The sequence below is a fragment of the Aotus nancymaae genome, unplaced genomic scaffold (genome assembly GCF_030222135.1).
Source record: "Aotus nancymaae isolate 86718 unplaced genomic scaffold, 86718_ANA_hifiasm-v0.15.2.pri h1tg000014l, whole genome shotgun sequence".
Classification (NCBI taxonomy): Eukaryota; Metazoa; Chordata; class Mammalia; order Primates; family Aotidae; genus Aotus; species Aotus nancymaae.
The window spans coordinates 18,333,068-18,360,752 of record NW_026988425.1 but is presented as its reverse complement, the minus strand read 5'-3'; the positions used below and the strand labels follow the sequence as shown (position 1 = coordinate 18,360,752).

The 27,685-nt window shown below is 35.1% G+C and overlaps 1 non-coding gene across 1 annotated transcript; it reads right to left on the bottom strand.

Annotated features, from left to right (window-relative positions):
* Positions 1-3,613: 3,613 nt before the first annotated feature.
* On the bottom strand, positions 3,614-3,690 carry LOC135275017 (small nucleolar RNA SNORD81). Its single transcript, XR_010342740.1, has one exon. It is a non-coding gene; the product is annotated as a small nucleolar RNA SNORD81 (small nucleolar RNA).
* Between the last annotated feature and the right edge of the window lie 23,995 nt (positions 3,691-27,685).

The window sequence follows — 27,685 nt, the reverse complement described above, 5'->3', positions numbered from 1 at the left end:
CCACCTCTGGGAGGCCAGGTAAGGGCTTTGTCTCTGGCTTTCCCACCTCTGGCTCTTGGAGGTGAGAGCTCTGTGACTCAGGGTTATAAAACAGTAGTCAATACAGTAACGGAGTCAAAGATCAATCAATCCAGAGGAAGTTTGAAAGAACCCTCTTATTGGACAAGAAAATGAATGGGGAGAAAATAACTCATGGGTAAAAACTCTAGCTGCCCCAGCCTGGGCTGGAATCCTCTCTGGATCCCCTTCCACACAGGTGTGGAAGCTGTTCCTTTCGCTCTGACTAATAAACTGCACTATTGCACCCTCTTTGGGTACATGAGTTCTATTTGAACGGTAAAACTCACTGTGCCTCTGGAGCTCTTTTCCCCATTCTTTGGGGTTAGAAAGGCCAAGAACCTAAGTTCCTACTGTGGCTACTCTTGTTTCTGTGGTTGCCTAGTGGTTAGGACTCCTGGTTTTCACCCAGGGGGCCCAGGCTTGACTCCCAGTGTGGGAACCAGGGAATCAAGCTGTAATTACTCTGGTTAGATCAAATGCAGAACACTTTTTGCACTATGCTGATGAATTTTCTCTTCACACTAACATTTCCCAAATGATACATATTCTTTTGTTGTTTTTAAACAACATCTTGCTCTGTAGAGCAGGCTAAAGCAGAGTGGTGTGTGTGATCATAGCTCACTGCAGCCTTAAACTCCTGGGCTCAAGTCATCACCCTGTCTCAGCCTTCCCAATAGCTGGAACTACAGGTGTGTACCATTATGACTAGCTAATATTTTAATTTTTATAGAAGTGGAGTCTCACTATGTTGCCAAGGCTGGTCTTGAACTCCTGGCCTCAAGAAATCCTTCAGCCTTAGCCTCCTAAAGTGCTGCGATTACAGGCATGAGCCACCATGCCAAGCCCTATTGGTTCAGTGAGCTATACAAAATAATTACCATCTATAGTAATACACATTTGAAAAATGCTTAGTAAACTAATTTATTTATTGCAAGTCTCCTCAGGGTTTTTAACAAGCCTCATGCCTGTCCCAGTGAATGGTGGGTATATGGGCAGAGAACAGATACACAATACATCCTCAATAGCTTTGACTTGATTTTACGCACATTTTTTTGTGAGATATCTCACTAGCATTTTGGAATACTAAAATAAATGCATATGGGAAGATGCTACTGAAAAAAATGATGATATTCCATGAATATGAGTAAATAAATGACATAACAATGTGAAAATACATCAAATCACCTTATATAAACTGCATTGAATAGAAGAGATTAAATTATAATTATGGTTGGGGTCTTCCACAACTGTCCAATTGAGAATGAAGATCTGAAAAGTCATTATCATGGTTGGGAGGAACAGAAGATAACAGACAACAAGGGAAAATTTTATTTGGAAATGGTGTGGGAAATTGATATTTTATGTCGGAAATTTTAGTTGTTCAAATTAAACCTTGAAAAAAATCAAAACATGTATTCACTTATAAATTTAGAACATCAATATAAGACCCCATTAAAAAAAAGCTAAGTGTTATCCATAAAAAAGAATGGAATTCTGTCATTTGCAGCAACCTGGATGGAACTGGAGTTGATTATAATATGTGAAATAAGCCAGGCACAGAAAAATAAACATTGCATGTTCTCATATGTGGGAGCTAAAAAGTGTATCTCAATAGGTAGAGGGTACAATGGTGGTTACCAGAGGCTGAGAATAAAAGGGAGGAGGAGGGGAATGCAGAAAATTTGGTCAATGTTTACAAAAATATAGCTAGATAGAAGGAATAGCTTCTAGTATTTGATAATGTAGTAGGAAAATTAGAGTTAACCATGATTTATTGTACATTTCAAAATAGCTAGAAGAGAGAGTGGTAATGTTCTCAACACAAAGATAAGATAAATGTTTGAGGTTTATGGATATCCCAATCATCCTGATTTGATCACTACACATTGTATACATGTATCAAAATATCACATGTATCTGAAAATATTTGCAATTATGATACATCAATCAAAAAGCTAAGAGATAAAAAAATTCTGATAAAAATATTTCAATAGCAGTAATTAGCTGAAGTGTTGATAAGTTATATAGATAGGCATGTGTATATATTTAAGTATGTGTGCACATGTATTATGTTGGTGCAAAAGTAATGGCAAAAACCACTATTACTTTTACACAAACCTAATATATCGAAAGTGTAAAGTCAACAACCCAGTAGGAAAATAAACAAAGATTCTTGATATGGTTTGGCTGTGTCCACACACAGAATATCATCTTAAATTGTAATCCCCCAAATCTCCACATTTAGAAACCCTGTGGAGGTGATGGAATCATGGGGGCAGTTTCCCCCATGCAGTTCTCGTGATAGTAAGCGAGTTCTCACGAGATCTGATGATTTTATAAGGTAGTCCCTCTTGCATTTGTTCTCATTCCTGTCACCTTGTGAAGAAGGTGCCTTGCTTCCCCTCAGACTCCTGCAATGATTCTAAGTTTCCTGAGGCCTCCCCAGCCAAGCTGAACTGTGAGTCAATTTAACCTCTTTCCTTTATAAACTACCCAGTCTTGGGCAGTTCTTTATAGCAGTATGAAAACAGACTAACACAACTCTGAATAAGTAATTCACAGAGAAATAAATACTAATAACAGAAATATTCGTAAAAATATGTCACTAGTAATAAGTTGCAAATAGAAAAGAAAATAAGTCATTATTTTTGCTATTCAATTGTTAAAACTGAATATGTCTGAAATAGTGCAATGTTGGTGAGGTCATGGGAATCCAGGCATGTTCTAGCATTCTGCAGTGGATAAGAAGACAGGCTCTGAAGTCATTACGGAGAGGAGTCAAATCATTTTCCAGATGGGTCACTCTGGGTAATCACGCCTATCAGATCTTAGTTCTCAGTGCTTCCTCTTTCTGAAATTCACTCACTCAGTTTTTTTTTTTTTTTTTTTTGAGACGGAGTTTCGCTCTTCTTACCCAGACTGGAGTGCAATGGCGCGATCTCGGCTCACCGCAACCTCCGCCTCCTGGGTTCAGGCAATTCTCCTGCCTCAGCCTCCTGAGTAGCTGGGATTACAGGCACGCACCACCGTGCCCAGCTAATGTTTTGTATTTTTAGTAGTGACGGGGTTTCACCATGTTGACCGGGATGGTCTCGATCTCTTGACCTTGTGATCCACCCACCTGGGCCTCCCAAAGTGCTGGGATTACAGGTGTGAGCCACCGCGCCCGGCCCCCCTCACTCAGTTATTACCATGGCTCTCTACCTCACTTGATGCAGTTGGCCAAAAGTACTAGCATATTAGAACTGTCAACCTGATCACATGTTTAAAATAGCAACACCAAATTTTATATTATTACCCACCATTCCTTACTCTATCTAAGTTTACCTCTTAATCCTTACCAAGATCTAGAAAATGTATTTAACTACTTATCTCCTCTGGTAGATTATAAACTCCATGACCTTGGGGCTTTTCCATGTCTTTCTTCACTAAACAAAGTCATAAACATAGCAGAGCAGACATCACATAGCTACATATATATATATATATATATATATATATATATATATATATATATACACACACACACACACATACACATATTTTTTTTTTACAGAATAGCTGATCTGTTATTATTCTCAAATATTCAGTGAGAGACTTTAAGTTGGAATGAGATTATCACATATCCAAAAACTATTTTTCAATAAGTGAATACATGAGTAATAAACAGAGGCCTAATTTTATTTTTTCTGGTTCATAAGATCAGGATAATAACTACTTCCTGTGGTCATTTTGAAGGTGTTTATGATTCAACATCTAGCACAGTTCTTAGTACATAGTTATCACTAAACATGTAATTGAAAATTTTATTTCTTATTGGTTTTCTACAATTTCAGTGATTTTCCTATTTGAAGAATCTAATTAGTGAAAATAATTTATATTAATGCTTCCTTAGGACTGCTTTCTTCTTTTCTTTCTAAATGTATTTTATTTAGGTCTTCTGATTGCATATATCATTGTTTTCAATATTTATTTTTTATATTGCTATAGGTTAGTAAGGGTTTTAAATTGCAGTGGATCTTCGTTAGGAAATTATATTGGAAAATACTTTCGGTAGTATAGTTTATGAAAACTAAGCTCTGATTTTTTATCTTGCCCAAATTCCTATCTAAGGGGTCTGGGGAGTCATGTCCTATAAACCATAAATTCTCATCAGATGGGTTTTATTTAACCCTATATATTGTGACTTACTTTCCAACCTGACTGACATAACATTGTGAGACAAGGAAGAAAATAAAAATATTTTATCCCTAAACATGTTTCTTTGCCATATCTTGAAATGGCCCTACAGAGCTATCCCGCATCCCACCACCCCCGCATCTGTGCAGAAAAATTTGCATCTGTGAAGAACCCCTATTAACATAGCTAGATCTTTTTCTTCCAGGTCCTCCCAATCTTGAAGAGATTAACTAAAAGTCTAGCACTTTAAAGATACTAATAGAAAACATTTGTTATCTATTGTCTCTAAGGGCAGCCACTGTAAGATGTCAAAAGAACCTTGGTCTCCACAATCTGTTATCTTAACCTGAACATTTCATTTCTATCCATCCTGGGTCTTCAGATGAACTCAACCAATTGTCAACTGGAAAATATTTAAATTTACTTATTGCCTGGAAGCATTTCCGCCTTTCCCACCCCTGCTTTGAGTTGTCCCACCTTTCTGAACCAAGCCAGTGTATTTCTTAGATGTATTTGATTGATGTCTCGTGCCTCCCCAAAATGTATAAAACCAAGCTGCATCCCAACCACCTTGGGCACATGTTCTCAGGCCTCCTGTAGGGCTGTGTCACAGGCCATGGTCACTCATATTTAGCTCAGAATAAATCTCTTCAAATATTGTACAGAGTTTGACTTTTCTTGTTGACATTGAAAATACTATTGAATAATGCTCTTTAAGCACTGCTGCTATGATGATTAACAATTGCAGTAACTGAAGGATACAGACTGTCTGCATCAATAGTGCAAACTTTCTTCGATAGAATTATTTTCTGCCAAAGATTATGTTCATTTATTCCAAAGTACATAGGACAGCAGGTTTACTAAATAAAATTTGAGAAAGGTTGCTATATCTAATCTTGATTCATTATTAGATATTCTCAGTGTTCCTGGCAATATTTTGTTGTTCTTTCAAATTTGCTGTCATGGAAAAAAATGATCGTAATACAAATATTTTTTGTTTTCTTCAAGATGTTGGGAAGAGTCTGAGGAGAGCTGCACACTTCTACTCATGCAATTGATTTCAACACAACTCAGATAGTGATTAAAGAAATTTAGGAATTATTATCTCATAGCTAGAGGATATTTGACTTTACATTATTATGTGTTCCAGTAAATGAACTCTGAGAATTAGGCCACCCTAGAGAGGCTTTACAACCTCAGGCTGACTCTGACTTTGGAAAGCCATTTACTTTCAGTGTCCTCATGTATAAAATGTGGACTGCTTGGATAATCATCACTTCTTATCTAAATCTATGATCCATTTCTTTATAAGTTGCTTTTATGACTCTGTGAGTGGGACACTTACTTCTGCATAACCATCTGTGAATTCTTGCTGAAACTCTGGGAATTTCCTTGAGTGATTGATTAAGATATATATTCAAAGGAAGAATGTTTTATAAAAGCAGTTTTGGTAATCTTGAAAATTTTGTGTCAGTATAGAGAAATACATATTGCACCTCTAAGGAACAGTTAAAAATATACTCCTTTAATATTTTCACACAGGTCATATCAGATTAGTCAGAATTATTCTCTCCTGTGAATACCCATAATATTTAAACACATGCCTCAGTCATATGGAATGTGAAAGACAGGGCTTTTTTTTTCCACTTAATCCTGATTACAGTCTGATCAACTTTTGTTTATAAACATATTTTGTAAGAATCTGAAATATTCAAAGTCAAAAACTGAAAAGGTGTTCTTTTGGCCTGGCGCGGTGGCTCAAGCCTGTAATCCCAGCACTTTGGGGGGCCGAGGTGGGTGGATCACGAGGTCAACAGATCGAGACCATGCTGGTCAACATGGTGAAACTCCGTCTCTACTAAAAATACAAAAAATTAGCTGGGCATAGTGGCGCGTGCCTGTAATCCCAGCTACTCAGGAGGCTGAGGCAGGAGAATTGCCTGAACCTAGGAGGCGGAGGTTGTGGTGAGCCGAGATCGCACCGTTGCACTCCAGCCTGGGTAACAAGAGCGAAACTCCGTCTCAAAAAAAAAAAAAGAAAAAGAAAAGAAAAGGTGTTCTTTTGAAGCAAATATGGATCAAATACATAAATTTTATGAAAATCTTAAGGTAATAGTATCTCTTAAAGCCTGGAATTAAATGTCTGTCTTTCCTTATTCAAAAACTAAAACTTATTTTCAAAATAGTTTCTGATGACTCTCATAGGAAACATTTGCCTGAACCTGTTAATTTTTTAAATTATTTTATTAACCCTTGTTAAAATGTCATGGCAAAGAGAAGGTTAAGAAATTATTATGAGTGAAATTATTTCAGTTGCAATGGTTTGCAGATTAATTTTACCAAGAAATGTTGGTGCCACAGAGCATATTTTTCTCATTACCATGGGGTGGAGTGAACAGCCCCAAACTTTAGCTCATAAGCGAGGACCATAGGACAGGAAGTTTTTAACAAATAATATAGATCTGATGGGCAGAGCTTAAATAAATAAGAAGAAAAAGGATGTCTTGAATTTTGGAGGAGGAAATTTTTCCACACTGAGCAAGCAAATTAATTGAGATACAGGTAAAGAAGCTCTCCCCTGGTGGGTTCCCTATTCAGAGAAGCACAGGGTTCCCTAGAATGACACCTTTGGGCAAGAAATGCTGAGAGAGTTCTGTTCTCAAGTCCCATGCATTTTTTCCTCTGTCTCTCTCCTATATTTTCTTTCCATTTTCCAATTAGAAAGCTCTTAAAGATGTATTTTTTAGCAAAGAATGTAGGTTTTTAAAATTCTGATTACTGTGAAGACTAAAGTTTGAGAATTGCCGGAGAGTCTTATAAAGGTATTAGACTCTGATGTCTTGGGAGATCACTAAGTTTTTGTTCACATCTCAAATACTACTCTGTTTTTCCTTTCATTAGAATTATTCATACTTTCATCAAATCTTCTTTTGACTAAAGCTACATACGTGAAAAGAGAGATCATTGTTTTGGGAAAAATTTAGTCGTTCCTCAAAATGTTGGTGTTTGTGATGCAATGAATAGGTAATTGCTTAGTAACACATGTTGCTAATGAGGTTTTATCTTTTACTTATAGCTTGAATCAATTTACTTTGGTTGTTTAAAAATTCAGGGCTTTTATCTCTTTGATTATATTATGTTCATATTCTAAAATATATATTTGTTTATTTCTATCTTATCACTTTCACATAACATATCTGTTGTCTATTTAGACACTATTACCATCTTGTATATGTCTTTTTGGTAAGAAAAAAGATCAGATGCTGTGTAAACAGCATTCCCAAGGTGAGATGGGATTAAATAATACCATTTTACCCTGAAGTCTAAAAGTCATGTTTGAATCTTTCTCCATAGTCAATGTATTTAATAACTGATAAGAATCAAATACTATATGTCACTCTTATTCATGTGTCTCACATATTTATGTTTTTCTTGAAATATAATATAGATAATTTAAAAAAACAAATAATCTTAAAATAATTTACATTCATCTTTCTTGGGTGTGATAAGTTTTGTAATGCTTAAGTACCAGTTTCTGTCTTACTAGTTGAGTTATTTTGTATGCTAACATTAAAAAGTACACATTGTTCATGTGTATTAAGTTTAAACAGCTAGGATAACAAAAGCGAATTTTTTACTGAATTACTATTACATACCCTTCAACAGTTAACCAACTAATTAATCTCATGTGTTAGGAGATCTACCATGTTCCAGCCTCTGGTCTAGAATAGAAATGAGGTGTCATGTGTTTCTTGCTCTTTCTAATTCATGCTCTCATCCTTTAGGTATACTCTGTCATTTCTTTAAGGAAAATTTTTCCAATTTCCCAAACTGTTACTCAAGGATACAGACAGTACTCTGCACGTCTCTTCCACATTATGGATGCCTTTTGAAAGTATGCATTCATGAATGAAAGCACCATGATGACTGTTTCCTCCAAACCTCATACTGAAATTTGGTCCTGGTGTTGGTAGTGGGGTCTGATGGAAGGTTTTTGGGTCATGAGGGTAGGTCCCTCATAAATAGATTAATGCCCTCCCTCAAGGTGAGTGAATTCACACTCTGTAAATGGCCTCCAGAGTTGGTTGTTTAAAAGAACTTGGCATCTCCCCATCTCTCTTTTGCTTCTTCTCTGGCTATGTGGTCTCTGCATACTTAGGCTCCACTTCACTTTCTGCAATGGGTGGAAGCAGCCTGAGGCCCTCACCAAATGCAGATGCCTAATTTTAAACTTTTCTACCCATTAAAATTGGGAGCCCAATAAACCTTTTTTCTTTATAGATAATCCAGACTCATGTATTCTTTTATAGCAACACAGAATGGACTAAGACAATGGGCATTTTGCCTGCCTACTTCAGTACTAGATTCAGGAACAGTTCCTGTCAAACAGTAGATGCTCAGTAATTATCTGTTAAATAATATCAAATCAGGCAATATTTAAATCTTCTTTTAGTTGATTAGAATGACAGAAAAGTGATCATCTTTTTGTTGTCTAGTGCTATGATTAATATGTGGTATGGGACTTGGTAGGTGCCCAAAAGATATTTCTTTTCATGAGCATATTATGATATACAAGGAATGAAATTGTAGCATTATAAGTATGCAGTTAAAATGGAAATTATGGGATTCCTAAAATCAAGATACTTTTACATATAGGATATAATTAAAAATATGATTAATTTTTAAAAAGCTGAGCTACGAATCATACCCAAGATAGGATATAAAATAAAAGAGAACTGAACTGTGTGAGCTTCACAGTGTTGTAGTATGTTTCTTTAAGTCAGGATGAGGTCCTCAGCTCCAACCCTTAGGATCATTTAGTACTTTATTTTTTCTTGTCTCTGCTGCTTCACATAAGATGTAATATTTAAGTAAAAATCACTACTCAGTGAATACTTTTAAAAACTAAACTGTTTCAAAGAACTGAATTACTTCACTTTGTTTCAAACACATTTCACTATAAATATGTTATATATTAAAATCAATAACATAAAATTAAAACAGACTAACATCACAGAAACACTATTTTATATATGATTGGTTAAAAGGTACTTCTAAATAAATGTTACTCCATGATAAAATGTGATATTTTTCTAACTACCTAAATCCAAAAAACTTTAAAAATACTATCTAAACTTGACCATATAGGGATCTTGATTTGAATTAATGTTCAAACTTTTTTGGGGTTTGGTCAGTATACTAGGCTGTGAGTTTACTCACCTCATAGTTGTCATATTTATGACTATCTAGGTATAGTATACACTAATGCCAAACAAAATCTGGCTATATTTTTGCATAATATTTTAGTTGAAAGTAAGAGAAGGAAAGGAAAGCAGATAGTTGGTATAATATTTCCTGCAAGGCATAAAATATATTTATCCTTATACTCAGTGGCATAGGCATTTTTTGTGTTTTTAAAAATGTTTTCTTATAATTTATTTCTATAAGTAGCCCACGTACATCACTGTAGTGGCCAATTACTGGGATAGTAAATGGTGAAGGATGAGCATGTTTAGGGAGAGAAAATTAGTTTAGTTTTGAAAATGTTTAACGTGTCTATGAAATATTCAAAGGGAAATTTCTAATAGAAATTGAGATATACCATTCTGGACATACAGTTGGAATTCCATGTTGGAGATAGAAATTTCAGATCACTTGAGACCATGAAACAATAGAGACGATAGAAGAAAAAAAGAGGTATGGTGTTAAAAGAGGGGAAATAGTTATATGTGTTGAATGCTACTGGAAGTAGCATATCAGTGTATTTTAATATGAGAATTTGCAAATAATTCTTCAGTCTGGTATGTTACTAAAAACATCACAATGAAATCTCAGGAAATATTTAGATACATTTTGCCTCTATTTGTATAATTTTATTACTTAAGTCTGTTGCATTCCCATTTATCATCATTAGCTAGCACAATGCCTGGCTAGCAGTAGGCATTTAGTAAATATTTCTTGAATGAAGAGTGAAAGAATGAATGCTTACATCAAAACAGTGGCACTTCACCACATGACTGCCTTCTAAAATCAATTATTCATTGTGTTAAGTAAATGATTGTTTCTCTTTGCACCTTTCCAGATCATCTGCTATTCAGGTAATTCATAATTAATATTTAAGATTAAGTAAAGAGCTAATGGACATTTAGCACATATTTTATAGCTCAGACTACAATGTCAGCATCTTGGAGGCGCCAGTGTTTTCTCTATCTTCATACTTGCGGTTTTCATTAATCTCACCAGATTCTACATAAGTGTTTAATTAGATAGATCCTAGAACTTCACTTCTCTGTCAAAAACTTTCCATTTTCCATGTAACCTCCATGATACCAGACAATCTCACTTTCTGACTTTCAAGGTTCTTCCAATTCCAGCCCCCAATACTTTTAAGCCTTCCCTTAGGCTAATCTCCTGCACAAGTTGATACTAACTATATCGTTCCCCAAATCAAAATAGATGTCAATTCCAAGTACTAGATCTCATCAGCTTCTGACAAAAAATACACTCACTTACTCTTTGTGTCAAAATGATTGTGAGGACCTATTACTCCAGTTTCTATAAATTAGCAGTCTCCTTTATCAAATTATTCCCCAGAAATTCTTAAGCATTTTGTACGAGGCTGTTTCATAAATAGGTTGAGACAATTATATCAGTTTATTCTGCTCCAGGTTTCTTATATATACCTTGCCAAAATATCCATGGTGCTGCTACTATTTCCAAGACCTCTGTTTTGCTGGACACAGTTTTTCTCAGCTTTCAACTTCTAGTGCAACCTCCTGTCCCACAAAGGTGCATGACACGGGGGAAAATATATGGTTTTCTCTATCATCAGTTATCTCCAAGCAGCTGTTCTTCCTTTCAAAAACTGTTCATAATATAACCGAAATCAATTAGCATCTTTAAGAATTTTTCACCAAAATATGATGGATGGTTTAAATATTGCTTTTCTACTTTACTCTGCACTAAGAAGTTTTTATGAGGCTAACCCTGTGCCTTAGATTTGTCTGCAGGCTCATATCCATGGGCAACTTCTTCATATTTTTTCATTCATTTTTGTTTGTTTTGAGACAAGATCTCACTATGTTGTAAAGGCTGCAGTGCAGTGGCAGTGACTATTCACAGTTGTGATCATAGCACAATAGCTCATTGCAGCCTTGAACTCTTGGCCTCAAGCAATCCTTTAACCTTGATTTGGTTTGGCTGTGTTCCCACCCAAATCTCATCTTGAACTGTAGCTCCCATAATTTCCATGCGTTGTGGGAGATACCCAGTGGGAGGTACCCAGTGGGAGGTAATTGAATAATGGGAGTTGATCTTTCCTGTGCAGTTCTCCTTACAGTGAATAAGTCTCATGAGTTCTGATGGTTTTATAATGGGGCATTCCCATGCACACACTCTCTTGCCTACTGCCATGTAAGATGTGACTTTGCTTCTCCTTTGCCTTCCACTATGATTGGGCAGCCTCCCAGTATGTGGAGCTGTGAGTCCATTAAACCTCTTTTTCTTTATAAATTACCCAGTCTTCGGTACGTCTTTATTAGCACATGAGGACAGAATAATACACACCTCAGCCTCCTGAGTAGCAGTGACTAAGCTTCCTCATCTTGGCCAAAATTTATTTAAGCCTCTTCATACTTCAGATAAAGTCCAGTTTAAATATCCTAGGACTCAGAAAAGGGGATATTTGGAAGGGAGAAGATTTTAATAATAAAAGAGAAATAAACTCTTTTATAAGAGAGAGACAGTTGTGTATTTTGTGTTTTATGAAAGAATTAAGATGTATAAAGACAATGAATTCAGAGGAACACGTATCATATGCCATTCAGTCAGACATTGAAAGAGAAAATAACTTTAAAATTTGTAGTTGTTTTTCCAAAAGCAAAATTAAAGTGAGTACACAGTTGGAGGTAAGAAGATCTGACTGAAATGGCAGTCACTAAATCTAGTTGTCTCAATCAAAAAATAAAACTTCAACAAGGCTTCATGCACAGAAAAAAATACAGAAATGAGGCAAATAATTACCTGTAACAGGCTGAATCTGAATAGATGTATCTCTTTTCTTAATTTTTAAAAATATTTCATTTAGAAATTTTTTCATACAGAGGAAAGTTGCAAGGATATTAATTTATAGCATTAAGAACATCACATATTGATGTTGTTAATATTTTACTCAATTTTCATCATTTGACATTTCATTTTTAATTAATGTATATATTTATAAATGTAGATGCAATATGTATTTATATATATTTAGACACAAATATATATACAAGTATGTATATATAGACATATAGATATATATATTCTTTTATCAATCTATCATGATGGAAGATCCAGGTAAGTGTCTTGGACTTGTTTGAGTAGAACAATATAGGTGATCTTATTTAAAATAATTTGGGTAATCAATTCATACTGTTTACAGATCCCGTGTGCTCTGTGAATCAGGTTCATGTTCTCTGCCTATTATGTTTTCTGCTGGCACCATTACACACAGCACAGGTAGTCTAAGGGTCGTGAGTTTTGCATCACATTTTCTTTCCTCCTAGTCAACAAGACAGTAGAGGTTGGGAAGGGAGACTCACAGGGTTATATGATTTGGCTGTGTCCTCACCCAAATCTCATCTTGAATTGTAGTTCCCATTATCCCCATATCATGGGAGAGACCCAGAGGAGGTAATTGAATCATGGGGGCAGTTACCACTATGCCACTGTTCTCATGGTAGTTAGTAAGTTCTTATGAGATCTGATGGTTTTCTAAGGGGCTTTTCCTGATTTGCTTGGCATCTCTCCTTCCTGCCATCATGCAAAGAAGGACATGTTTGCCTCCCCTTCCACCATGATTGTGAGTTTCCTGAGGCCTCCCCAGCCCTGTGGAACTGTGAGTCAATTAAACCTCTTTTCTTTATAAATTATTCAGTCTTGGTCAGTTCTTTATAGCAGCATGAGAATGGACTAATACATAAGAATAGGTTAGGGAAGGAAATAAATATTATTTTTTCTATCCTCTTGCAGATCCATCTTATTATTTTCCATTTCTTACTCCAGAATGAAGCTTTCCAAGGAAGACTAAAAACAAAACTCACCAGTCCCTTGAAGAATCATAACCTACTTCTACCCATGAAGCAGATTTTTTTTTTTTTTTTGCAAAAGGAAGATGACCTAAGAATATTCTGACATTGGCATATTTTCTAAAGTACACATTGCTATTTCATCCACAGTGTATTATGTTTGCAGAGTCAGTATCTGCTTTTAATTACTGATCAGAATTCTGGAAAGAACAAATGGAATTGAAATCAGAGACTGCGGTTGAAAATCTGATATTGTATTTAATTATATTAAATTAATGTAGACTTTTCTCAATCTAGTCGATTATTTGATTGGCAAAATGGAATTATAATGAGTTGAAAATGGATGTATAGGAAACCATGGATATTCAGAATGATAAAGGCTCAATTATCTCTTCTGGCAATCTCTTTATACGTTAGTCCCAAGCCAAAATATAAGTCTATATTTCAAAGCTTCATGGATTTGCATTTTAATTTTTTTAACAAAAATGCACTCCATCTGCTATAGCGTTATCAAATAAGGTATTTCCTTCATTAACGATGTAGCAGGCGGCATAGTTACAACTATTGCAGTTTTCTTTTTCACTTAAGAATGCATTTAGGCCTCTCATGTTAGTGGCAGAAATGTCATAAAAAATCTTCACATTGGAAAGTTGTAACACGTTACTAACCATAATCTTTTGTAACACCAGTTGTTAGCCATAAATTTTGTTTTGAGCTCAGTATATTTACTTGTCACATTTTCACACCAACCTTTAAAGTTTGAAATATTAAACTAAAATTATTTAAAAGTTAATTCTGAATCCACAATTTGCACACATTTTTGGTACATAGATGCATACATTATTATCACTGTGAATTTAAAGGCAATGAGCTCTTCCCATCCTCTTTCATTTACTCCTATAATTCAGAAAAGAAAATTTGTTGGTTTTAGGTGCCAACTGAATTCATCTGCAATAGGATGGAGGCTTTATTAACCTTCAAATGTTAAAAATATATCTACTCTTTTTCTTCTCAACTAAACTGTTAGACTTAAGAATTGGCCTGCAGTCTAAACCACATGCTAGTCAGGAATGTTTTTAAATGACTGTCGAGTTGTAAACGTGACCTGGTCAAAAGCAGAAAATGACTGGACAAGAACCTACATATGACTACAGTGTAAAGAAATTGTTAAATTGAATTGATCATGGAAGTGTTAGATTTCATATGTGTGAAAGGTAGAGAACTTAACGAAAATTAGGTAGATAAAAATGCTCATTTGAACTCTCCTGTTGATTTATTGACAGTTGGAAGAAGCATGTTACTTTCCTTCACAGATAAATAGATTATAGGGAATACTCACTCTGGCTTAAAGGAATAACAACAACAAAAATTTATGGGAAGAATTGTTCCAGCTTTGCTCAGCCACAAACTCTCCCTTCCATATGGAAATAAGGTTTGGGAAGAAAACCCATGTATTTCTGGATGCATATTTCTCCTGGATTCTACTTTTTCAAATTGATCTACCTGCAGCAAAGATGCATCTGCTCAGATGTGGTGAGACTCCACCTCACAAAAATAACCTCTTGGTTGTCCAGTTTGCTAATAATTAGGTAGATACATCTGTTTAATTCAGAAGCAAATTACTAGCAACTCCTATTTCATTCATATAGATCCAGAATCTTTTTCTCTTGTTACCTCTATATGCTTCTGCTGTTTTGTTTCTCATGCAGCACCACAGTAGAGTAGAAATAATCAGGTGTTTAATACATTGCCCAAACAGCAAATATATTTTTAAAAGAGTTGGCAAAAATGTTATCTTACTCAAGGGATTTTCTGCCCCTACCCAGCCTGCCTTTTATGATTGTTTTGAAATCAATGTAAAATTATGTAAAATAAATATGTAGGTGTAGAGTTTTGTAAAGGACAAATCTATGTAACATATCAGCATTATCCAGCCAATTGTCAGTTCTAATTGAATATCAGCTTATTGACTCTGGGCATACATTCATTGCCATATGAATTCTTGGTTGGTTGGAATTATATAGAGTGGATAAATTGCACCCCTCTTCCTCAAAGCTTAAAACCTGAGAGAGAGAGAGAGAGAGAGAGAGAGAGACAGACAGACAGAGTCAGTTAGATGGAGATCAAAATGATAGCTCTGTTAATCACACAAAACTTAGGAGAGTGTAGACCCATAAGAGGAATGGACTCCAGACTTACTAAGACTTTACCTCTGAGGGCCAATGAATTGTAGGTCATTAGGTGCAGAAAATGTGCATTTCCTATGGAATTTCCATTCTTAAATAGGAAGAATGGGGCTGAAGATGCTCAGGTATTTCTTCCAAATTAAATTAAGCCACTGAGTAGATAAGAGTTTTCCTCATTCCCAATGGAAGAAAGAGTGAGTGGTGTGGAGAGACCCCAGGGGCGGTTTTACAGTAGATGTCCTTCACATACCAAGAGCCTAAAGAAATGGATGTTATCCATAAAATGACAACATAATTAGCTGTTTTATTCTTGATATCAGTGCTTTAAAACCATTATTCAGTCACTTGGTCTAATCCCGAACTACTGGGAAGAGCTAGACTTGCCTCCACATAATTACCTGACTTTAAGATTCCTGGACTTTCCCTGGTGATTTAGGTCACCCTGGTCTAATTCAGATTTTACTTCTTTATTTCTTGATTATGTAGACTCATAGAATCTTCTCCACATCGAACTGTGGTTTTTAAATGTGGTCTCTAGGCCTTTTGACTTGTACAACTTGACTTTTACAGTTTTAATCAAGTAATTCTCCTCAACCAAGCCCTAAATTTTGGTCTCACTCTTTGAAATTCAGGTCGTAGTATAATGTGTATTGTGTTGCTTATTTGTGTATGTATGTGTGTGCTTGTGTGTATGTTTCCTGAATCCATACTTTGTTCGAGCTCTTACTTTGCTTTTCTTGAACTATTCTATTTTTTTTTAGTCTACCTTGGCAAATTTTGATATTTTTTCAAACACCCAGCAGAGTAGCAAAAGCAGGACAAAGATTCGGTAATTTTAGGAACCTGTTTGTATGCCACCTCCACAACCTTTAAAGACATGTGATCTTCAACTAGTCCCACATCTCAAACTTCATTCACTTACCTGGAGAAAGTTCTTGCAACAAATCAATAGCTATTAAGTAAGTTATCATAAAAAGTTTTTGGCAAATTTTCAGGTAAAAAATGCCTTTAACATTTTCCAAATGGTAACTTTTGTAATTTCTCATGAGCTTATGTAATTTGAACTCCTTTCTCTCCTAGTAAAAGGGACTCAGAAAGCCCAACCTTTAGGAATTGATGTGATGTTTTGCCTACAACACTCTATCTTTTTTTTCTTTTTTTTTTTTTTGAGACGGAGTCTCTCTGTTGCCCAGGCTGCAGTGCAGTGGCGGGATCTCGGCTCACTGCAACCTCTGCCTTCCGGGTTCAAGTAATTCTCCTGCCTCAACCTCCCGAGTAGTTGGGACTACAGGCATATACTGCCCTGTCCGACTAATTTTTTTTGTTTGTTTTTCGTGTGTGTGTGCTTTAGTAGAGACGGGGTTTCACCGTGTTGCCCAGATTGGTCGCAAACTCCTGAGCTCAGGCAGTACGCCAGCCTCGGCCTCCCAAAGTGCTGGAGGTGGCCTGAGCCACCGCGCCCGGCCCCACAACACCCTATTTTTGTTCTGTGCCATTTTATTATTTATTTATTTACTTATTTAAATTGTGGCTCGGTGACTTTTTATATTAACATTTTATACATCCATGCTTCATTTGTCTGCACTCTCATTGCCTCCCTCCTTTAATCTAAAGTCCTTATAATTAATTAGTTCATGATTGTGCATTATATGTCCATTTTACATGAAGTTACGAAGCTCATAGGAATTCATTTAGATTATTTAGTAAATAATTGATGCTCAGCAATAAAAAGACGTGGAAAACTGAATGAATTCAGTTAAAGTATTCATGAATTTTTGAGATGATTTAGGGAAACAATTTCTTTTACCAGTTTGTTGGGCATTGGCATTATCAACACAAAAAGCATTGAGATTAGAGAAAAGGTTGTAACTACACACTTTCCTCTATCTGTGTTATATTACATATACAGAAATAATTGTGATAAGGCAGATTAAGAACTTTAACAATGAGAAATGATTATGTGGTCCCTGAACAGTCTGAAGGTAATATTAGATTACTGAGGAGTACATAAGCAAGAGAAGACACACTAATCTTGCAAGTAAGATTTCTATTCACAAAAATTCTATTGTAACATTTGAAACATGATTAACCAATTACATACAGTATATGATTATACAGGTAAATATGAAATTTTTTAATTTCTGTGTAAATATCATTTTCTCACAAGGCATAAAACAAAAAATTGGCATTAATTAAAAGTGGGCAACAAACAATTTTCTTATTCTCTTTGTTTCACACAAATAACAGTTTCATAAGTGAACTATCATTGTGCACAACTAATTTTAGAACCAAAAGAAAACTATTTTGGTGGTCTTTTATCTATTATAAAAGAAAAAAGTATATGCTGTGGAACAAGCAATTATTTGCTAGGTGGTAATAGTTGCTCACATTTATTGAGTCAATGATACAGCCCTTCTTCTAAACTCTTTATAGGCCTCAATTTTTTTTTTTTTTTTTTTTTTTTTTTGAGACGGAGTCTCATTCTGTCACCAGGCTGGAGTGCAGTGGTGTGATCTTGGCTCACTGCAACCTCCGACTCCCTGGTTCAAGCGATTCTCCTACCTCAGCCTCCCAAGTAGCTGGGACTACAGGCATGCGCCACCACGCCCAGCTAATTTTTGTATTCTTTTAGTAGAGGCGGGGTTTCACCATGTTGGCCAGGATAGTCTCGATCTCTTGACCTCATGATTCACCTGCCTCGGCCTCCCAAAGTGCTGGGATTACAGGCCTGAGACACCGTGCCTGGTCAGGCTTCAACTTATTAATTCTCAAAATAATCCATCAGCCTCACTGTTCTCCTGGATAACAGAAACAAAAGAGGTAGAGGGGCATCTATCATACCTTTGGAATAAAGAAAATTAAAGTTACTGTATACTTTCTGGATTTAAGCAGCTCACAGTATAGTGAGAAGAAAAATAAATAAATTTATTATTTCAATTTAGAGGAATAAATATTATCATTCAGAACTATTCCAGATATTGTCTCAGTACATGGAGGTAGGACAGGAAGAAATTCATTCAGTTATTCTTATTATGCATTAAATGTTCAAATAAAACAGTGTGAGATATTAACACTATCAATTAATTGGTGGCATTAGGCTTGCCATTTTATTTTTATAGATGTGTATTTTTTCTGAATGTGTCTGAGTCCAAGAATGGGCAAAAAATAATTTTCTACTTTGGATTAATGTATAAAGGTTTTTGAAAGTCTGTATTACTAACTTGTTGAATTCATAATATTCTGCCTGTGACACAAATTGTAAACCTTTGTTTTCTAAAATAAAGTAATTGACCAGCTATAAAAAGAAATAAGGCCCAACGCTGATGAAAATTCAAACAATGCTATGATATTCAAGTATAGAAATTGGGCACAGGATATATTCTGATGAAAATTTCCTCGGGGCCGGGCGCGGTGGCTCACGCCTGTAATCCCAACACTTTGGGACGCCGAGGCGGTTGGATCACGAGGTCAAGAGATCGAGACCATCCTGGTCAACATGGTGAAACTCTGTCTCTACTAAAAATACAAAAAATTAGCTGGGCATGGTGGCGTGTTCCTGTAATCCCAGCTACTCGGGAGGCTGAAGCAGGAGAATTGCCTGAACCCAGGAGGCGGAGGTTGAGGTGAGCCGAGATCACGCCGTTGCACTCCAGCCTGGGTAACAAGAGCGAAACTCTGTCTCAAAAGAAAGAAAGAAAGAAAGAAAAAAAGAAAGAAAGAAAGAAAGAAAGAAAGAAAGAAGGAAGGAAGGAAGGAAGGAAGGAAGGAAAGAAAGAAAGAAAGAAAATTTCCTCAAAGATCAACTTGAAAGGATAGTTTTTGACTATCCTTCGTGCATATACCCCCTTTTCATATTTCTCCACCTCAAATAAATATTTTTCTGTCATAGCATGACTATCCATTATGTAACCAAAAGCACACAGCTTCACTTGAAAGAAACAATTCAAATATCATCAATTACTCTATGTACTTCCGAACCTAGAATCTTGATTTACTGGTTTCTTTTCCCTAGAACTCACCAAATTTTCTCTCTGTGCTTTGCTGTTTCTGAGCTAAATTATAAGGCTAGTTACATGTACATGAAATATGCAACTGGTCCCAGAACCAGCAACAGTATCTAAGCCTTTGTTTCTACGTGATTCATCCCATGAGTCTCTTGCTTTTTGTAAGAAACACAGCTCTTGGCTTTTGTGACTTTCTGTGGTTTTTCAAATTTGTTTTGGACCCCCAACTTGTTTCCCAGGATTCTATTCATTCATAAGACTTTCCAGCACATGTTTGCATAAACTCCACTTTGCAGCAGCAACCCTAATTTCCTCTGATAGGCAGAATTGTTTACCCAGATATTCATCATAGACCGCTAACAAAATATATTGTGTAGGTGAATCAGAAACTTACATTGTCCAGGTTGCAATGTTAACTCTTACTTAAATAAAACCACTGTTTTTCACTAGGTAGAAATATTTTTTTTTTCCTTTGGACATAGAATCTCTAATTAAGATTCCAGGAGATTAAGAAATCTTTTTTAAGTAAAGTATATGTAATAAAAGAGAACTATTGTTCATTGACTTTAAGCATACACTGCACCCTATAGGATAGCCTCCCAGTTTCATAAAGTTTAGCTCTGCACCTGAATCTTCTTGAGTCATCCCACTTTTCTACACATCATGAACTAATTTCATTACATTGTAAGATCAATGAAGACTTGCATGGATAGTAGACTTTTTCTTATTATTTTCTTTGAAAGTGTGTTTCTTGGCTAATAGCAAGATTGTGTGGGAAGTTCTGAAGAAAAAATATATAAGTATATATATAAAAATATATGTTCTGAGTATATATAAATTAATGGAAGAAAGAAAAATGCACAGAATGAGGAATGCTTTCAATATTCATATGTAGCAAAAATATTCCAACAGAAGAAATAGAACATATGAGTGTTGGAAGGGAATATTTAGAGATGACAGTGATGATGTTGTTTTCCAAATGTGTTCACATGTAAAACAATGATGGAAATATAACAAACTATCACACTTAGATATCTGTTACTAGCCGTAGTTTCTTCACTCCATGGCTTTGTTGCCAACAATTGTCTGTTCTTTATGGCCTAACCTTAATTATTAACATCCCAGCATTTATTAGGGCCATGTATGTTTATAAGTAATATAATATCTGAACATTTTGATGTAATCAAAGCATATATATATATAATGAGGAAAATATGTATAGTAATTTAAGAGAAAAGACTAAATGTTTCTAGCCTAATAAACATAAGGTTTCTCTTTATCTCAAGAATATAGCAATACTACTATGAGAACAGAGGCTAGCATTTATCCCATCATAAATTACAGGGGTATTCTAAGTCTTCTAATGGTTACATTTAAAAACATGTAAGGAAATTGGCAATCATATTTTCAAAATGGTATAAGATAATGTTACTTCCATTCAATGGATAGATTTTTAGTGTTCCAAATTATGAACATTTCCTGCAGAAGGTTTTCTTTTCCCGAGCAGCTACTTTTAGAGATAAGAATATTCCATAATTAATTTCCAGTTGTTGCTTGTTATGCTTCTAGTAATGTATTTCTGTGCTGTAATAAGCAAAAGATAATGTTACAAAATAAATGTAATCCACATTTTCTATTTTTCAGAGCCTTTTCTTTGAAAGCATGAAAAGTTTTGAGTTTAAAATTGTAAGTTATGCAAATTACATTCAAACAAATTATTGGCTTAGAAAGTTTAAAGTCTTTAGCTATGTGCTAGTTCCTCTGAAAGATAAACATAAGCATAACCAACTTTCTATTACAAGCTCAAGGGGAATATGGCTGGGCACAGTGGCTGACATCTGTAATCCCAGCACTTTGGGAGGCTGAGGTTGGTGGATCATGAGGTCAATAGTTCGAGATTAGCCTGACCAACATGGTGGAACCCTGTCTCTACTAAAAATACAAAATTTAGCCAGGCGTGGTGGCACACACCTGTAGTCCCAGGTATTTGGGAGATTGAGGCAGGAGAAGCACTTGAACCTGGGAGGTGGAGGTTGCAGTGAGCCGAGATCACACCACTACACTGCAGCTGGGCAACAGAGAGACTCCACCTCTAAAAAAAAACAAAGCTTAAGGGGAATACAGACTTTTAGTTAGGGCCATTGAAAAGTATTTAGAGAACTGAGTACAAGGCAGAAATCAAACTGCATTGCAAAGAACAAAGTGTATATGATGAAGTCATGTTTAAAATAATTTTCAAAGGATGAATAGGATTTTATAGGTAAACGTGTAAGAGAGGAAAGGCATTTAACAAAAAAATACTTGTATATGAGCAAAAATTTAGAGGTTGGAAAATTTGAGACACCATTAGTGTCATACATTTACTTCAGTTTGTATAGATTACATAAATATTTTAAAAGAGCTAAATGATGAGAATTCATGGACACATGGTGGGGACAATACACACTGGGGCCTGTCGGTGAGTGGGGGATGAAAGGAGGAAGAACGTCAGGAAGAAGAGCTAATGGATGTTGCGCTTGAAACCTAGGTGACGGGATGATCTGTACAGCAAACGATCATGCCACATGTTTACCTGTGTAACAAACTGCACATTTTGCACATGTATCCCTGAACTTAAAAGTTGGAAATTTAAAAAAAATAATTAAAAATTTTGAAAAGTGTAGCCAGCTATAATGTGGGAAAGAAAGGTGTGTGGTGCTGGTTCATTTAAAATTTTGAAAAATTAAGATTGTGAAATATATAACTAATGAATTAGGCAATGAAAATGATTAGCACTGTGCTTAAGAAAGATTGATGGGGCAACACCATAATATGTAAAAGAAAGGTAGTTGAAGTGCTGACAGATAAAAAGTCAACAGGATTATTTCAGTAATCCTAGCTTATATGAGTAATCCTACAAAGCTAGCATTAAATGTAGAGATAGAAAGAAGAAAATATCTTGAACAAAACAAAGAAAGCAAAATAAAAGCATGTTAAGAGTAGAAAACGATGAATGTGGTTGTTCATAAAATTAGGTGAGGTGAGAAAAATAACACAAAAATGACTAAAGCCCTAAATTTAGCTATTAGAAGATTCATGTGTCATTACTAAGAGTTATTGAAGGCATGATTTAGAGCCATGTCTCAGAGAGCGCCTAATGGATAGCCTGTAATTGTTGATGACTTTAGTCCAATAGTTCTGTATGACTATTGCCATATTAAATGACACAAATACACTAAAAGTATAATTTCCTTAAAAACTTTGAAAAAATTTGAGTGATAGTTGCCTATTTATTAAAAAATTGACGATTAGTTTATGGGAATTAAAGTCACTTCTTTATATGATATGCCTTTAGATTGTTTAAACTTTATGCTTTGTTAATATTTCACAAATATAAGATATGCATTTATAGCACACACATTATTTAAGTGAATAGGAGATGGCAAAGCACATGAGTTTACACAAATAGGTCAAGGGGTGATGTCAGCAAGGATGTCAAAATAGAAGTTTTCTAGCTCTACTCTGCCCACCAAAACCCATCTAGAAATTATCCATAAGCAAGAATACCTTTATGAATATCCCAGAACTTGAGAGTGAGGCTGAGACACCCTTTTAGACCACATCAATGAGAAAAGCCATGCTTGAAGGTCTTCCCCAGTCCTAGTGGCAACTGCAGGTCAATGATTCCCTTCAGAGGGAGCATATGGTCTCACCCATCCCCAGGGGCAAGTCTACCAAGTCCTGGTGCTCTGCTTAAGCCTACCCTAGGCTGGGATGAAAGCCCAAGTCCGCACGTATCTGGAGTAAAGCCTCCGGTCCTGCTGACTCTATGAGGTCACATAGCAATTCCAGAAACCTCACCAAGCCTGGAAGCCCAGCAAATGGCCCCGCCCAACTACAGATGCCAAGCAACAGTACTGTCTTGAAAGAAAAGATGACCTACAACCATGTCCAATTAGAATAAATTACACAGTCCAGCCAGAAGCATTGTCTGATGACAGAGTCCAGTGAGTGGTCTCACAGAACAAAGGAGCACAGTATACAGTACATTTGACATCAAATAGGAGGCAACCAGTCTCAACTAATCAACCTGACCCCGAGGTCTGCTTGTGTACAGTTGTTGCCAGTAGGCTCATCCATAACATCAGGATAGACTAAATAGTACAGATGTATCAGCACCGAATAATACCTGCAAGGGCCAGAAGAAATGGCCATTTCCTCAAATGTGAAGGTGTCAATGCAAAGACACAGGCCTTAAGAAGAATTATAAGAATATGACACACCAAAAGATACTAATAAAGCTCCAATAGTATACACAGAGGAGATGGAGATTTATGAAATGATAGGCAAATAATTCAGAATAATATTCAAAGAAGTTCAGAGAACTCAAAGAAAAATACAGATAGAAAATTAAATAAATTTTGGATTACAATTTGTGAGTAAAATAAGTTTTACAAAGAAAAACAATTAAAAAATACAATGAGAGACCCTAGAGACAAAGAATACAGTAACTGAACTAGAAAATTCAATAGTAAGCTTCAAAGGCAGACTTGATCAAGCAAAAGAAAATAAACTCAAACATATTACCTTTGAAATTTTTCAGTTAGACCAGGCGTGGTGGCTCACGCCTGTAATCCAAGCACTTTGGAGGCCAAGGCAGGCGGATCACATGAGGTTGGGAGTTCAAGACCAGCCTGACCAACATGGTGAAACCCCATCTTAAAAATAAATAAATAAATAAATAAATAAATAAATAAATAAAAGAAATTGTTCAATTAGAGGAGTGAAAAAGAAAAAAAGAAAAGAAAAAAAAAGCCTGTGCAAATTATGGGACACCATCAATCAAAATAACCTTGACATAATAGGAGTTTCAAAAGAAAAGATAAATAAAAAGGCCAAGAAAATGTATTTAATAAAATAATGGCAGAAAATTTTGCAGATTGGAGATAAGACAATACATCCAAGTCAAGAAAGTTCAAAGGATGTCTAATAAATTCAACCCAAAAAGGAGTTCACCAAGACATATCATAATCAAATTATGAAAAATCAAAGACAAAGAAAGAATACAAAAGCAGCAAGAGAAAATAAATACGTCACATTCAGTGAAGACCCAATTAGATATTCAGTGAATTTCTTAGCAGAAACCCTGCAGGCCAAGAGATATGGGATGATATATTCAAAGTGCTGAAGGAAAGACTGTCAATAAAGACTATTTTACCAGCAAAGCTATGATTCAGAAATGAGGTATAAATAAATACTTTTCCCAACAAACAAAAACTAAGGGTAATTATTATCCATAGGGCTACTTTAAAGAAATTGCTAATGGAAATTATATAAGCTGAAATGAAAGCCTGTAACTAATTCTGTAAAGAAAGGAAAAAACTCAATGGTATAAGTAATGTATAGTCATATTCAGAATTCTCTAATAGTGTAAATATAGTGTGTAAAGCAATATTTTTCCTACTATAAGGCTTATATTGTTTGCATATTTGTTTTCTCCAAATTTCATGTTGAAATTTGATCCCCAGTGTTGGAGATGGGGCTGAGTGGTGGGAGGTATTTGGGTCACGGGGAGTGTATTTCTCATTAAAGGGTTGGTGCTGTCCTTGTGGTAGTAAGTGAGATCTCGCTCTTTTAGTTCCCAAGAGATCTGATTGTTGAAAAGAGCCTGACACCTTCCTCCTCTTTGTTTCCTCCTACTTCTCTCCATATAATGCCTGCTCCCTCTTGCATCCTGCCACAAGTGGAGGCTTTGTGACGCCCTCCTCAAAAGCAGATTCTGGTGCTATGCTTCTTATACAGCCTGCAAAACCATGATTCAAATAAACCCTTTTTCTTTAGAAATTACCCAGCTTTGGGTATTCCTTTATAGCAACACAAAATGGACTAAGACATAGGGCTAAAAATCAAAACTATTAAAGCAAAACCATCAAAGCTAAAATAACTGTATCTACAATAAACTGTTAAGAGATATAAGTTACAAAAATGTAAACATTGATACCAAAATTATAAAAGGTGGGACAAAGCGAAAGTGTAGTTTTTATATGTGATTAAAATTAAGTTAGTGTGTTATAAGATGTTTTATGGAAACCTAATGATAACCAAATATTAAAAAACATTAGTAGTTACCACAAAGTATAAAAAGAAAGGATTCAAAGCTTATCACCACAGAAAACCACCAAATCATAAAGGAAGACAGCAAGAGAGGAAGAAAAACACAAGACTTACAAAACAGTCAGAACACAGATTACAAAATGGCAGTAGCAAATCTTTATTTATTAATAATTACCTTTACTGTAAATGGATTAAATTATCCAATAAAAAAAATACATTGGCTAAATTGATGCAAAAGAAAACAGCAACTACAACAAAAAAATATGATTCAACCATATGCATCCTAAAGGCTGAATGTAAAAGGATTGAAAAGGTATTTCACACAAATGGACACCAAAATAGAATAGGAGTAGCTATACTTATATCAGACAAAATGGATTTTAATAATAAACTATATAAAGGAGGCAAAGAAGTTTATTACATAATGATAAAGGGATTAGTTCTCAAGAGGACATAATAATTATAAATATATGTGTACAACAAAATTAAAGTACTTATATACCTGGAGCAATTTTTAAATAATCTGAGAAGATATTTAGACCTTGGTACTCCAATAGTGGAAGACCTCAGTGCTCTACTTTGAACAATAGACAGACCATTTAGATAGAAAACTAATAGAGAAATATTGGACTTGAATTACGTTTTAGGCCAAATGAACCTAACAGATATTTATAAACCATTTCATCCAGTAGCAGCACTTTCTTCTTAAGTATGTGCAGAATATTATCCAAAATAGATCACGTTAGGCTACATAACAAATCTTAACAAATTTAACAGGACTGAAGTTACATCAAGTAAGATTTTGACTCAATGCCATGAAACTAAAAATCAATAACCAGAGAAAACTTGGAAATACACAACTATATAGAAATTAAATAACACAGTCCTAGAAAATGGCCTCTGAATAAATTAAACAAAACTTAAAATGCCTTGATACAAATGAAAATGGAAACACATCTACCAAAACTTATGAGATGGAATGCAAGCAGTCCTAAGAGGAAAATTTATGGTGTTATCATATGGTGTTATATTTTCTTTAAAAAGAGAAAAATCTCAATCTGATGTTATAACTCAGGGAACTAGACAAACAAGAACAAGCTAAGTCCAAAGGTAGCAGAAGAAAGAAAATAGCAAAGATCAGAGAATAAGTAAATGAAATAGAGACTAGAAAAACAAACAAAAATCAATACAATTAAGAGCTACTTTTTTTAAAAGACAAGCAAAATTGACAAACCTTTAGCCAGAGTAGGGAAAAAAGAGAAGCTTCAAAATAACACAATTAGAAATGAAAGAAAAGACATTACAATTAATACCACAGAAATACAAAGGATGATAAGAACCTACTTTGAACAATTATATGCCAACAAATTGGATAATGCAGTATATATGAATAAATTTCTAGGCATATACAACGTACCAAGACTGAATCATGAAAAAAAAATAGAAAATGTGAATGAAAATGATTAAGGAAATTGAATCAGTAACAAAAGTTGTCCTTTGAAAAATTAAATAAAAAAAAGCCTAGTAGCAGAAGACTTCACTGCTGAATTCTACCTAACATTTAAAGAAGTAATAATACCATTTTTTCTCAATACTTCCAAAAAAAATAAAGTGAAAAGAATACTACCAAACTCATTTTATGAGGCCAGCATTACTCTAATGCCAGAGCTAGACAAGAACACAAGAAAAGAAAATTATAAGGCAATATCGCTGATGAACATAGATACAAAAGTCCTCAACAAAATATTAGTAAGCCAAATTCAACAATGCATTAAAAAATCATTCACCATGATCAAGTAGATTCGTTCTTGGGATGTGAGGATAATTCAACATATGCGAATCAATAAATGTGATAGACCACATAATAAATACAACTACTATTAACAGATTAGGTATAAAGGAAATGTACCATAAAACAACAGAGTCTATATATGACAAACCCATAGCTAACATCATTCTCAACAATAAAATGCTGAAAGTTTATCTCCTAAAATAAAGCACAAGGCGAGGATACCTATTCTCACCCTGTGTTTTTAATGTAGTACTGGAAGTCCTAGCCAGAGCAGTTAGGCAAGAAAAAGAAATGAAAGCCATT